General features: G+C 41.1%; 1 protein-coding gene across 4 annotated transcripts in view; it reads right to left on the bottom strand.

The window, feature by feature from the left end:
• The window catches only part of PRMT8 (protein arginine methyltransferase 8), a 70657-nt gene that overhangs the window by 53492 nt on the left and 2468 nt on the right, over positions 1 to 14697 (bottom strand). The window lies entirely within an intron of this gene.

Consider the following 14697-nt stretch of genomic DNA (forward strand, 5'->3'; position numbering starts at 1 on the left):
GATTTCAAAGGTATGTGGAAAGGTATGTGGAAGGAGAGTGTCACTCCCTTAAGGCTATCTGGTCAAGGACCTTTTCCAGTGCAACAGGGACAGTAGTAAGAAAAGGAGGAAGCCGTGAACAAGAACATATGAGGACACAAACCTGACTGACATGATAAGGAAGGGAGTGACGAGAACCAAACCGGGTCAGTCACATCAACTGATAAGGGCATGTGAGAGTGTGAGAAAGTTTATTCCAGCGAGGTTACCTGACTGGGGACCTGTCTGTTGGGAAACTAAGGGGGAAAGGGGGAAACCACGAGCAAAACACGCCAAGACACAGACCTGACAAAACAGACGTGGAGACAATGGCAAGAAACAAACCTCACCACGCACACTGACTGACGGGCGATCAAAAAACCACAGGTACCATTTCCAGGAAGACCAGCCTGGACTTTGCAACTGACAATATTGCATACCGGGGGACCCCGGCCCGGGAGGAGTGCGGGAATGGACGGAGCTGTAGGGACCCATGGGGCGGGGGACACGCAGGGGAAGGGGCAGCAGGGGGAACCAAGGGGGGAGACAGAAAGGGGCGTAAGAGGGGCGGGTGGGTGGAAAACGGGGCCGGTCAGCACGCTTGTCTGGCCGAGCCCCGTGCCTGATCGACGCAGTCCGTCCTAGCGCCTTGTACCTTCCTATTAAACCTCTTCTGCAGCGTCTCTCTGCGGATGCTTACTCTCTGTCCCGTGAACGTGTGCTGCAAGGACTGGGTGCCAGCTCCCGGTGAGACCTGCGTGGGCACGAGGGGAATTCGGTGCCAGCTGCTGGGGTCAGACTGGGGGGTGAGCACCCCCGGCCTGTGGTGCCAGCGCCTGGAGCGAGCGGGGTCTCCGTGTCAGCTCCTGGAGGCAGTGGGGGTCTTGAACCTCCAGCCACTGGGGTGGGAACGGCGTCTGTTCCCCAAACCAGCTGCCCGGGTCACTGCCCCTGTGCCTGGTGCCGGCTGCGGGGGGAGGCTCTGCGTCTTCCCCAGTTCTGGTGTGCCTGGGGTGCGCACGCCTATTCACCAGCAAACTTTAAGCTGGACTAGCTGGTGACTCAGGGGGCCTAGGGTCCGGGCCAGGGTCCCCCGGGCAGGGGGTCCGTGCAGGTACGCCCAGGGGGACTTGTGAATGTGGAGCGCACGAGGGACAAGTCTGCGAGTGCTGCGTGTTTTTGCAGCAAGCACCAAGCCGGACCAGCGGGAAAGTCAGGGACCCTGTGGGGCGGGTAAGGGGGCCCAGGATCCAGGTGGGGGTGCTGGGCAGGCAGAGGGGCCATGCTGGTAATCAAGGGATCTGCAAACGTGTGTGTGCTTGTGAACCTGGAGAGTGGTGTGTGCATGTGTGCCTGCACTAGTGCCCACTTCGTCCTCTGCCCACTGGAGAAAAGGCGGGGGCTTGGGTGTCTGTGGATTGTCTTTTACGTGAGTCCTGTATGTAGGTGCTGTTGAAGGTAACGCCTTGTCTGTGGCAGCCTGTGTGACTGGCCATGTCGGTGTCCTCTGCGTGTGTGTGTGGGCAGATACGTGCATAGCCTCATTACTTGTTGAACCTGCAACCAGGAAAGTGTCAGCCATGTCCCTCAGCCTGGGCAGAGGCTCTGGGTCCCCAGGCACCCGGTTGGGCTCCAGTGGCCAGGCAGGAGAGGTCCTGGGCCAGAGTGGCTGGAGGAGGCGGGCCGAGCTTCTTGCATCACTTAACCGTATGTAGGCAAAGAAGTATTCAGAAATTTACACCTATGGTTTTCAGAAATACCCATTCAGCTCAGTGTCTTCCCAGTTGCTGGATCCCACTCTCTGCAGCCTCCAACCTGTCCTCCGAGGGGTTCAGCAGTGTGATACAGGCCTAGCAATGATCAACTGCCCAGATGTGCAACCCTGGCTTAGACTCCTGAGAAAAATCCTAAGTTGTAAGAGGGAGCTTTGACAAAGCCTGTAGCATAGAGCCGTGAAAGATAAAACAAAGTGAAATGCAAATTTAAAGTTCAAGGATTCAGGAAGAAAAATGATAATGTGAAGAGAAATAACATGCTAAAGGATTCTAAAGATGGCAACAGCAACATGAAGTATAAACATGAAGTAACATGAAACAACATGGATGTTCCCAGCAGCAGCAGAATCTGACCCTTCACCACCTGCTTCATGATCACCTGGTCAGCAAAGACTTTTTGTGTGTCTTATGTTGGGAATGATAAGCATATTAGTGCTTTGCCTAATAACTTGTTAATCCTAACTGCCTTTGATATGTTAGACAATAAATAATTGCTTCGTACGTTTGAGTTGAATATATTCTGCCTACAAGAGATTCTCTGGGCATGGTGAAAGGTGCTTGAACAGAGTGACTCAGAGGGAGTGATAGTAACAGTGCCTCAATTTCTGAAGAGGTTTTGAAGAAAAAATATTTTTGAGAACCAGGCTTTCACTTATTTCTCAATGTATTTTTACTGGCAAAAATGTTCCAATCCATGACCTCTGTCATGCATTTTATGCATTTTAATTGAATTGGTCTGACTTGCAAGTGAGCTCTTATTCTCTGACTCTGAGATATGTAGGTGTTACAGAATTTAAGAAAACAAGACCAGTTATATTTAATTGCTGAATCAAAGGTGTGAATGCTGGGAAGTGATCTAAACTGAAACAAGACAAATATTTTTAAATGCTCCCTTTCTGAATTGGGAGTTTGTATTCCTAACAGCTCACCAAGTTAGTTGAATTTAAACTTACTTTGTTAGCGCTATATTTGAAATGTGAGCTTGTTATTTCAACTTGAAAAGGAAGGCTATATCTTCCTGTAATTCTCCACAACTAAACTGAATTTTGTCAGAACACCCATACAGAAGAAGACAGTGAATATAAAGGATGTTACGGAATGAAAAGCTAGGACTTTTCTGTGAAACTGGCTTTTTAAACATAGAGCTTCTCTGTCAACAGAGATAGATATATATATAAACATTTGATGTGGTATAAGACTTTAACCAGGATTTTATAATTTTACACTATATGAGCCCACATTGGCACAGCAGTGTCTTCTCTGACATAGTTTTAATAACACTGACAACCTGGGTGCACAAAGAAACGAAAGTCACAGCATAATATGCAGTTTGAATTTATGTAAATATAAAACATTGTGTGTATACATATAAAGACACATACACATACGTAATTTTGTAAGTAGGCATATTAATGTGTGTTTAAGGAACTGCATACTTTTCTGTGTGGCTGAAAAGACAAATGATCACAATGTTAAGGCAGTTATTGAATTATTAAATACAATAGTCTTGGTCATTCAGAACTAGTGTTGTGTATTGCATTTGCATTTTAGTTCTAAGATGAGGAGCAGAGTAACTTCCTTGATTTGAAATAGCGTAGGAACTTGTGTCAGTGTGACTGGGTATCTTGTTGGCAATTCATTAATTATCAGACTCTGGAACTACACTGGATATGAATGTTTTTTTAACGGTGATGGTATTTTGTAACCACATTGAAGAAGCTAATTAAACTTAAATCCCAAGTTTAAAAAAACCCTGATAAAGGAAAGCTGCTCATAAGTCTGCTTAGTAATGGACAAAGAAATATTAATCTTTCTTCAGACTGTAAAGGCAAATGTGCATACTTCTGAGACTGACTAGTCCTCATTTATAGCAAGGACGACATATATGTCCTTAAGCAGTCTGTAAATTTAGCCTAATGAAGTACATTTGCTCATATTTGGACATTAAACATTATTTGGTCTTGGTTTACCTAGTCTGAGAAATTTCATTGTAAGAGACTGAGATTAATAACCCATCAACTCCAGGCTTAGGTAGCGTATTTGTTCTCAAGAGGGCTGCAAATACCACAATTGACTTCAATGTGTTTTCAGCAGTTATTTAAGAAACCTGGATATGTATCTAACATTCAGAACACAGGTAATCCCACTAGTTCCAGTGGAATTACTTTTGCTCCATATTATACAAGGTGGATGAGGACTGTTTTTAAATATCCTGCCAGTCAATGGAACTTGATTCTACAATAAATAATCATGCTGAGTGCTACAGACACACATGAGCAAACCAGTGTGTTCAGCATTTCTTGCATTATTAATAGAACATTTACTGAAGTGTTCAAAGATCTTCAGCAATTTATGTTAACTCCAAGAGGTTCTGAACTACACCTGTTAAAAAGATATCTACATAGTGCATGTCAAAAGCAGTTGTTGATAGTCACATTGATATAAATCAGGCTTGTATAGCTTCGTGTTAACAAGCGAATAAGCTTTTGCTATTTCAGACCCATCTTTTAAACACAGTTAAGAAAGGGATATGAGAAAGTATACTCCTAACATTGTTATACAATCATGAAACAGAATGACGAAAACTCTATTCTTGAGCAAAACCACTGGTGATTCATCCTTTTAAATACAATTTTATATATAGATGTGAGCTGGTTTTGAATCTATATAAATCACAAATAATTCTGCTGAAACTGTTGCATTTACTGAGGGTAAACCTGTCTTGAGATCAGAATGCCTTTGTTTCCAGTAGGCATGGTTAGAATACTCTGTTTTACCTGGTGGAAATAGACCTTGCAAGCATAAATATTTTTGCCTTCCACTTTACAAAGTGACAAAGACATATTTTATGAGCACTAAGGAGCATTATTGGCTTTCTGTTGAGAAAGGAACAGACCTATCAGACCTATAGAAAGATGGCACAGAGACTTTTTTCTTCAATAAAATAATTGTACTGAGGCTACAAGAAAGCATGTCTTCTATTAAAAAAAAATCCTAGAAGAATAGTTTCACATTTTCATGAAAATCTCACAGTAATAAGCGAAAGCACCTTCTTTGCTTAAAAAATCCTTATCTTTGTCTCCCAATAAATTTATCTGCTTAAACAAAAATTCTCTTGGAAAAGCAGGACAGAAATTGAATGTCAAATACAGAGAAAACAGAAACATAAACCCAATTTTGAATTGGACTAGCTTTACAAGTTCTAGGCTAACCTTCATTAAAACTGTATACTCGCTGTCACAGTACTAGTATTATAATTCATTAAAGTATGTTTGAAAAATCTAAGAAGTGTGAGATGGAGTTTGGCACTGGAGGCTTGAATTAACCTCTTGGTACTGAATGAGAAACGATTGGTAGCAGGACACATGCTTCAAATGGCCTTCAAAATGACAATCAGCTTTTTGATTTAACAGAATATAAAGATTCAGCAGATTAGATATTAATAGAAGGATAATGTAGTTAAAACAGCAAGCTAGGAAAAAGATCTTCTCAGTAATATGTCAAGTTCAGCAGTGACAATGTGCCTGCGATCAAACATGAGGTGAGGTGAGAGCCAGTGTGAGTGCCTGAGGTAGAACTGTGGTGGGTTGGAGCTGAGCTGCTGCTCAAGATCCTGACGCAGAGACTCGTGAGGAGTGCCACATTTTCTCCTCGCTCTACTCATTGGAATGGTGATTGGAGTGGGTCTCAGAAAACAGTATGTGTGTGTGCAAGGGTATGACAGTGGGTGAAAAGCTTTCACTGCCAGAGTCTCTCTCTCTCACAGTATGGTAAGTCAGTTATTTGTGAGATTAACTGTTGATTAACCATTTGTGAGACAATGCCGGTAAAAGCAAATTTCTATGAAGAATTTCAAGGAAGCTTTAATACACACACCTTGATAACCAATTAAAAACAGTCTTGTGTTTTTCTGGGTTATGTTCTTTCCTCATTCATGGTTGGTTGGGCTGAATCACAGGACTAGAACTACATTCTATCTCTTCTTATTCCATGACTGACTAATGTAGTCAAAAAACAGTCAATGTTGTTTTTATTCTCTCTTTCTGACAGAGAAATCGAGGTTTGCATTAGACCTTACCAGCTGTTGCAACCCCCCCTATTATTTCCTTATTTACAAGCTGTAAAAGGGTGAATTGATTCTCTCCTGATGGCCTCTTGCTACCTCCACCTACAGCTCCTTGATTCCTGACATTTGTTGAATCCGACAACGGGACAATGAAGCACAACAAGAAAATATTCTGCAAGTACATAGGCACAAAAAGGGAGGCTAGGGAAAATGTGGGCCCATTGCTAAATGGAACAGGGGCCCTGGTGACAAAGGATGTGGAAAAGGCCAATGTACTCAGTGTGTTCTTCACCTTGCTCTTTACTGCTAAGACCAGCATTCAGGAGTCACAGTGTGATTCTGTGACTTTTTGATAGTAAATTTAAGTATGTATTTCTACTGTTCCTGCTTTTATGGAAATGAGCAGCTTCTCTGGATGTTGATTGTATTTCCCTATCTTTCCTTCCTGCCTTCCTCCCTCCCTTTCCTTCCTTTCTTCCCTTCCTTTTCGCCCTCCCTCCCTCCCTTTCCTCCTTCCTTTTCTTTTCCACCTTCACAAAATAATTTCATTATGACCTCTGACCTCCAGTAAATTTACAAAGCACATTCTGTTTCATGACTAAATATAGTATTTTCCACAACAGGGCTTTTACTTGAGGGCAACTTCACGTTTGCCACTCCTAATCCCAGAAATCTAAGAGATCATCAAATTTACACAGAGCTGAAAAAGATTTAGCTGAAATTGTAGTCTGCTACATACTTTCTTGAACAATAAAATACGTTCCCTTTTTTTGTCTTCTCTGACCAGTAACTGTTCTTGTACCTCAGTTTTATTTCAAATGCTTGGTCTGGTTCAGGTTTGCAGAGGATCTAGTGAGTTATATCAAAGCCAACAGAACTGAAAGGGTAATGACGGCCCCTACCTTTTTTTAAGGCTCAACAATACAATAGGCAGAGCATCCCTAACAATCGTTGAACACCTCCTGCTGCCTGTAAATTCAGCTACTCCTAACACCGTGACTCCTAAGGAGGCAACTATATTATGATGTGGCTAACACTATTTCATTTGATTTCCTTCTGAAACAGCTGTTCCACCTGTACAGTTACACAAGATGCAAACTGTGGGTAAGAAGCCATGCTGCTTTTCAGATTTGACCTCTCTCTTTCTAGGGGAAAAAAGAAACGACTAACCTAAAATACCAAAGTAAAACATGCCAGATACACAGCTGGGCTCAGCCACAAGGGACTTCTGCAGAATACACTTTATTGACACTACCTGGCCTTGTCCATTTAATCAGTTAGTCTTCTGCTACAAAGTTCTTTCAGTTAAGAAAACATTCTTCCTTTCCATTCTTGTAACATTTCTGCACAGCTTCTAGTTAAAAGGAGGTAAGCAAGATGCTATATAATACAGTGGTCATGGGCCTGAGAAGATGGCCTGTAAGAAGAGGTTACTGAACTTTGCTGAACTTTGATCTATGGAAAAGGAGGCTAAGGGACAATCTAATAGCAGCCTGCAAGTACTTGAAAGATAGTTAAAAGGAAAATGGAGGCAAACTCTTCCCAATAGCAGCAGATGAGATAATGAGGTGCAAAGGTCACAATTTGCAGTTTGGGAGGTTCAGATAGGACAATAAGAAAAACTTTTTCACTGAGAGGTCTGTGCAGCACTGGAAGAGGTTGCCTAGAAAGGTAATGGAATCTCCATACTTGGAGATTTTCAAGACTTGGCTAGAGACAGCAATGGCCAACATGATCTAATGCTGGTGACTGTTCTACACTGAGTGTGAAGTTGCATGAGATGTTCTATAGAAGTCCTTTCTAACCAACATGTCCGTGTTTCTGCAATGCCACTGAGTGTGATCCCTATTTATAAAGGACTCAGTGGTGTTAATCCTGATTGATATATCCCAATGTAACTGAGATTAGAGTTAAAAAAAAAAAAAAGTATCCTGTACTTCAGACAGGATAATGTCTAATATAGGGCACGATCATGAGGTATATGGTCCTCAAATAGAAGTAGTTCAAAAGGAGTTATGGGAAGAGTTAATTACTTCCCTATTTGTGACTAAGGAAAAGAAAATCGGTAGCTGGTCTTTATCCCAAGCTGGGGTCAAGCTTCAGGGCAATGGATTGATGAATACTACAAGGATGCAACTAGAAACTGAAACAGATGGCAGGGTGTCCTCTCCTCCTGTCTAAGTAAGAAGTTAAGGTCCACAACAGAAATAAGTTTGGACTGGTGGACTGTTGTTGGAAGGCCCTGGCTTGGTCATACATTATTCTGGGCTCTGAGACTGGGTTTGAGCTTTCTGGTGCTATTAGAAGTGATGAAACCTAAGTTGTATGGTCAGAAAAGGACAAGAAGGACAGAAGAACTGCTAGGCCACATGTGACCCCAAGCGTGCATTGTGGGCACTGAAGGAACACTTCAACACTAAACCGTGGAGACCACTATATACCATTGCTTCCCAACCAGTGTATGTTTACTTTCATTGTACTGGTACAAGAGAGGGAAATGCTACTTTTTCTTTTAAAAAGAGGAGGGGGAACTTTGACAGAATGGTTCAGATATACTTGGATCCTTGGACAGGACAAGAGCACTAGGAACTTAAGTGTATGGTCCAGACTAAACAGTAAGCTGAATGTGAAGCTTGCCAACTGCACTATGATGAAGTTTGCCACTATGAAAAGCTGAGGAGGAAAGTGGTATAAAACCATGTCTTAGAAAACTCATACCTCCATGCCCCCTCTTCCAAAGTTGTTTTTTTCCCCATCCTTTCTCAGAAAAGCTTAAGGAACGCTTTTTCTGTGAATAATGGCTAGAAAAGGTGGTAATGCCCCTTTTTAAACAATAATTTATTCTGGGAGGAAAAGGCCCGGGTACAATGCAATCCTCAATACATGCAAACTTAAGAGCAGGACAGGATATTTTAAGTGAGGGAGAACAGTATTCTCCTCGCCTTCTTTATTGTGTCCCTGTCTAAAATTTTAGCTAAACATTTTATTGCCACCATAATTTCCTTGCAAATGTTTTGTTACTGAAATATTCTTTTCATTTTGGGAAGCGAAGACATCAAGGTTTTATTTATGATCACCTAACTTTTCACACTCAAAATACAAAGCAAAATGATTTTTTATTTCTGCATTTAACAGAGTTTTCAGAAAAGCAAACTTGGCAGTGAGTGCTTCTTCAAGTGAGCCTGCCTCATTTCCAATTCTGTTCGCTAAATCTCCAAATTGTTGATGCAATAAAATCAAGATAAATAGATTTTCTATTCCAGATTTTCAAACTGAATTTCTGTTTTTAGAAATATGCAGGTTATGGAAGAGACAAAATTTTACATACCTTTTAAAATTTGGATTTTTTGAGATAGATTTTTCACAGCTGAGACCTGAAAAACCTAGCTTATGAGAAATAAATAAAGCCATCATCCTTCATCTTTCTACACCTCTTAAATCTCAGCTGAACACTGAAATACTAAGAGTGAAATAGTGCCCATCCTCTCACAGTCACTGTGAAGTTAGAAAGTTGTCTTGGCTCCCATGGAACAGCTTGAAAGCAATAGCACGCCAAGAGACTCCATGGAGCCAGTCAGTACCTGTTCAAGAACACAGGAAAGAGCCAAGTAGGCTGTGATTAGTTAGCAATTGCTCCATTCTGGCTTGGTGAAGACACCCTTGTGGCCATCAACTCAGCCACTAAGTGGGCAATTTCCTCTTTGCTTCCTTGAGATGAGTGCTTCTTGTTTCTGTTGCTTGGAGGTTATTCCCAAAGAAGAAAGAAAATTATGGAAAAGACAATCCCCTTTTATCCTAAGCTTTAGATCAAAATAAAGCTGGCATTAAAGGTAGTGAGCAGGACATCAGGCAGCAGGATTCTCTGTGGAATCAGAGGTAGGAGCAACCAGTTTGATCATTCAGCCCCATTAGCTGTTCATCTTCTCATCTGTCAATGGACTGAACTTTGTTGCAAACTCAGAAAATCTTATGAAAAGATTTGGCTCAATGCTTTTTTACCTTTATGTATTTCTCTGCTCTGCCTGTACCAGTAAGGGCACAAGCCTTCATCTTTCACACTCAGGCTGAGGGTGAAGCCCTGGAAGGCACATGAGTCAGTCTTGCTAAGCTCACTTTCGGCATGGAGGTAGAACAATTACAAAGGTGGTCATCTACAGAATTTCTTGCACTCTTCGCTGAAGAATTTGGTGCTTTTCACAGACTGAGGCTGGAAAAAAGAGTCATTAGGGCAACTTCTGTGCAAGGGAACCTCTCTTTTAGCATTGCCACAATGACACAATATGATCTGGCCCATGATGTCAACAAGATGAACCCCTTCTAAAAAATACCAGTCTTCTTGACACTAAAATGTTGTTCACTAGAACAACCCTATGCTAGCAGATGATAATCCGCACTAAGATATCTTTATCTTGAAACTCTGCTTTGAGTGATTGCTGTTATTATTTAAGCATAAACGTTTTTTGATCCTTTTTATATTATTAATGCCAACCAAAAGTTATTTCTTCAATGGGGCCAAAATATTATGGTCAATGTCTTGAATATTTAGTATTAAATTTGAGAAACGAATGGAATGCATTTAACTACACTGAGATCTTCAGCTGAGCTAAATTAATGTTCCGCACAGCTGAAGTTGGTAGGAGAAGATGGCTCAGGGCCATGTTTCTGCTCCCCCACTCCTGAATTGGCTAGAAACCAAAAAAGCCCCCATGACTGTATTAGAACTGCCTTGTTACTAGTAGGAGCATTGTACAGGATCAAAATGTGGTGAAGTGGAATACTCCCAGCCTTAACTCAGAGCAGCCTCTATAGCCCTTGGTGATTTGACTACACCCACAATGAAAGATTCTTCACTGACATCACGGGTCAGCTTTCTGACCGTCTTGTCAGCAGTGCAAAACACCTAGAGCACGGGCCACTGATCTGGTCTCTATAGCTACCTATACTACTTGCACACACCAGCTACCACAACTTTTGTTGTTCAAAGTTATGTGACATAGGTATGTGGCACACCACTCAGTAAGGTTGAAATGTATGTCATAAGCTGCTTCTTCAGCTAGCTACCTGACACCATGCCAGATCTGTCGTGACTTCTGTTAGCCTAAGAAGGACACCACATAGCAGCGCTATTTCTCTCTTGGGTAAACATCACCCACTCATTAATGTTTATTCATATATGGTGTTCTAAGCAATTTAATAACACCAAATAATAATCTTCTACAGCACCTTTCACCAATGAATCACCGAATTCAACAGTATGAATGGGAAAGCTCAGAGGGATTAAATTATATCTCCAAGATCATCCAGTGTAATGGCCAGGAACATAACTTACATTTACTGAATAAATTCAGTCCACTGTTCTCTGCCAGTACACTCTTGTTCTGCTTCTGTTCATTTGTACTTCGATAACTTATTAAGGAGAAACCCCTCTTCCTACTCATGAATCACAAACAGAAGTTCATGATTTCAACAGATTTTATAATCTGTTCTCCCCTCAGTAGTGGTATGGCTAGATTTCACGCAGATAGGACACTGTAATCTCCCCACTTCTAATAGCAGAGCACTTACTTTCACAGACCTGGATCTCAGGATACTGCGCCAGTTACTCTCATCTGTATGGGAAAGCATGTCTATTATGCCCGTTAGCCCAAATCTTCCAAGGAATTTATTTTTCTAACCAAACCCCAAGCTTTGTATAATAGGACATACAGGAAGGACTCTATTTTGCTACCATTAATAAACTACCTAATGTCTCTATTCTTAGCAATGAAACAGGCATCTTTTCTCTCTACAGACACTGTGAAATCTTAGCATAAGAATTGCCTTTTATGAAGTTACTGTGCAATTGCATTGTACAAAACCAACACAGTTTCAGGTTCTAGAATTGTTTCAGTCAGCAACTAACCTGTTACGTGTAGATGTATATGTCTGTTGGATATGCACACAAACCCTGGCACTTTGTGTTATTACAGCAGTTTGTGCTTATTGCAGCTTTTCAGTACTTAAAAGGGGCTTAAAAGAAAGATGGGGACAAACTTTTTAGCAGGGCCTGTTCCAATAGCACAAGGACTAATGATTTTAAACTAAAAGAGGGTAGATTTAGACTAGATTTAAGGAAGAAATTTTTTACAATGAGGGTGGTGAAACACTGGAACAAGTTCCCCAAAGAGCTGGTAGATGCCCCATCCCTGGAAACATTCAAGGTCAGGTTGGATGGGGCTGTGAGCAACCTGATCTAGTTGAAGATGTCCCTGGTCATTGCAGGGGGGTGGACTAGATGACCTTTAAAGGTCCCTTCCAACCCAAACTATTCTATGATTCCATTCCCTTCACCTGGCATAGCTTCACAAGCTACATTCAGGCACACTTCTTCTGAAATCTCATTTCTTTCTATTTGTTTCCCATCACTGATACCAGGCCTACTGTTAATATGGCTCCCATTTAATACGTTTAAAATAAATAGACACAGAAACCAAAATCTGCAGCAGGTCAGCACCTTGAATTTTTCAGAAACTTCGTGCGTATGTTCTACAAAGAACAGTTTCTCTTTCGTTTTCTGTCTGAGTGCCTTTAATTATTTGCAGAGAACTCAATTCTGGATGTTATTCATGCAGTCAGTCCTGTTTTACTTAGACAAGTCTTCTTTCATGACTAAAGATACAGAGGTTCATTTTTATATCTCGAGGAGGGATTCTACAGCTTTTGTTCCAATGGAACTTCTCTTAAAGTACATGGGATGGCCGAGGGGAATAAAGATTTTCTGAATCTTTTTTCCCCTGTGCACTCCAAACAAGGATCTGAAACCATTCTAGCAAGCTTCCTATTAGGGGGACCCCTATGGCCTTCAGTGACACTCTAAATAGAGCAGACTTATGGTTTTATTCCCCTTGACTTTTATTTTTATACAAAGCATTGTGTACCCTCAGGCTGCTATAAACACATACAATAAAATACTGGTTCCACTTAAACTCTGGCAGACAGGCTGATATCAGGCTGTTATCAGCACAATAAAATTACAAAACTATTCTGAGCCTGATCCAAGATCCAACAACACCCGTGGCAACACTTCCACTCACTTAACTAAGTTTTGTATCAAGATATAAGGCTATGGGGATACTGGTAATGTAAATGTGTGTACAATCTGGTACCATGGGAGCACACTTCTCTAAGTTTCCTGATAACACAAGGTGTCTTCCTTGACTGGAAAGTAATGCTAGTGAGCTATTGCTTTTCTACTGTCTTCTATTCTCATTTGAGGAAACAGTGACTATTGTCTTACTGTAGCTTTGGTATTCCCTTGTCTGTATTTGTTGTCATCGTTTCTTTAAGCTCTTTAGGCTAATGAGCTAGCACTATGGTCATCAGAGGGTAGTTAAGGGAATAAAAAGTTTCTTATACAGTGTTCGTGTTCTTTGTGTTAATGTATTTTTTAAAACTGCCCTAATACTGAAACAGTATACTTGCCATATTTGACCGAAAGTTTGATTAATGCTCTTAGTTGTGGTAGATTTAAAAAAAAATAAAAATGTACTATGAAGCTGTAACAAAAGTAATTGGCTCAAATCAATCTGAGTAAGAACCAGATGGTTCTGGAATGATTTGGAAGTGGGGCATTTTGACCATTTGTTAAATGTTTTACCTCTTCATCTCTCATTATAGCTGACATTTTTTACATCATGCCTATCACCATCAAAGTACCTCAGAAATTTAGTCAGTATCAAACCATGTGTATTACTGGTACCCCACTGGTTTCAAATGAAGCAAATTTATACCAATTCCTAATTTTCTCTGACATTGTGGTAAGCCCAAAAGTGAGATGCTTTGTCCTGTATTCCTTCTGTCACAGAACATTTGCTAACTTCAGGAGAAAGTTAGAGAAATACAGGTTTGAAGGTCAAACTGGTATCATAGGACTTTGCTAAATATAGATGCTTGACGAGTGAAAGAGCTTCAAAGGTCTTCGCGTATTTTGCTTGGTGCACTTCTAAGTCTGCATGTACGCAGACTATTTCTCTCAGTACATAACAGATCTTAACATCACAAATGTGAAAATTAATAAAATAGACAATATCTTAGCAGGTGTTATGAATGTATCCCTTTTCTTAAGGTAGAAGCGCAGCAGGATATGCCTCATCTGCAATATTTTCACAGATCTGTCACTGGATAATCTCTCCTCAGATGGATAATCTGAGGAGAGGAAGCACAGCATTTTAATATTCTCCTAACCTGTATGCAGCATTGGAATGAAACTGTGGTTAAGAAAGCCTTCTCCATAAAATGACATTGCAGTGTGTGCAGCATTGCACGAGCAGGAAGACAAAGGCAGTTAAACAACAAAAATGTACTAATAGCAAATTGAAATAGAAGAGGAATATTTAGGAAGCTCCTCTTACCTATTCTCCCTGTCTAAAGACAATTTCCATTGAAAAACAGCTTTGAAAGGAACTGGCTGTGCTTGCACATTTCTCCTTGCAATACTGCCCAGGATCCTGGGACCTTTAATGCAATATGTGCTGTCAGTACTACGACAGTTTACAGATGTGCAGCCAGACTTCATGCTATTTATAGATGCCTCTTCTGCAAACAGTACTCTACAGGGTAGTAATGCAGTAGCAGGCATGTTCTTTGATGTAGTGTAGACATCACATTAATTTAAGAAAAATTCTGCTCTTCACCTGGCATGGCAAAGGAGGCATATGTATGAAGGTCAAGCAGAGAGCATGCTATTAGTAAGAGAAACGTGGAATTCATGAGGGAGCAGGACACCTACCGGGAGGGCTATCTGAAAGGAGGAGGCATTTGCCAGAGACATGGAAAGAATAAACGAGAGAACAGTCATGT

Source organism: Harpia harpyja, chromosome 6, assembly GCF_026419915.1.
Source record: "Harpia harpyja isolate bHarHar1 chromosome 6, bHarHar1 primary haplotype, whole genome shotgun sequence".
NCBI lineage: Eukaryota > Metazoa > Chordata > Aves > Accipitriformes > Accipitridae > Harpia > Harpia harpyja.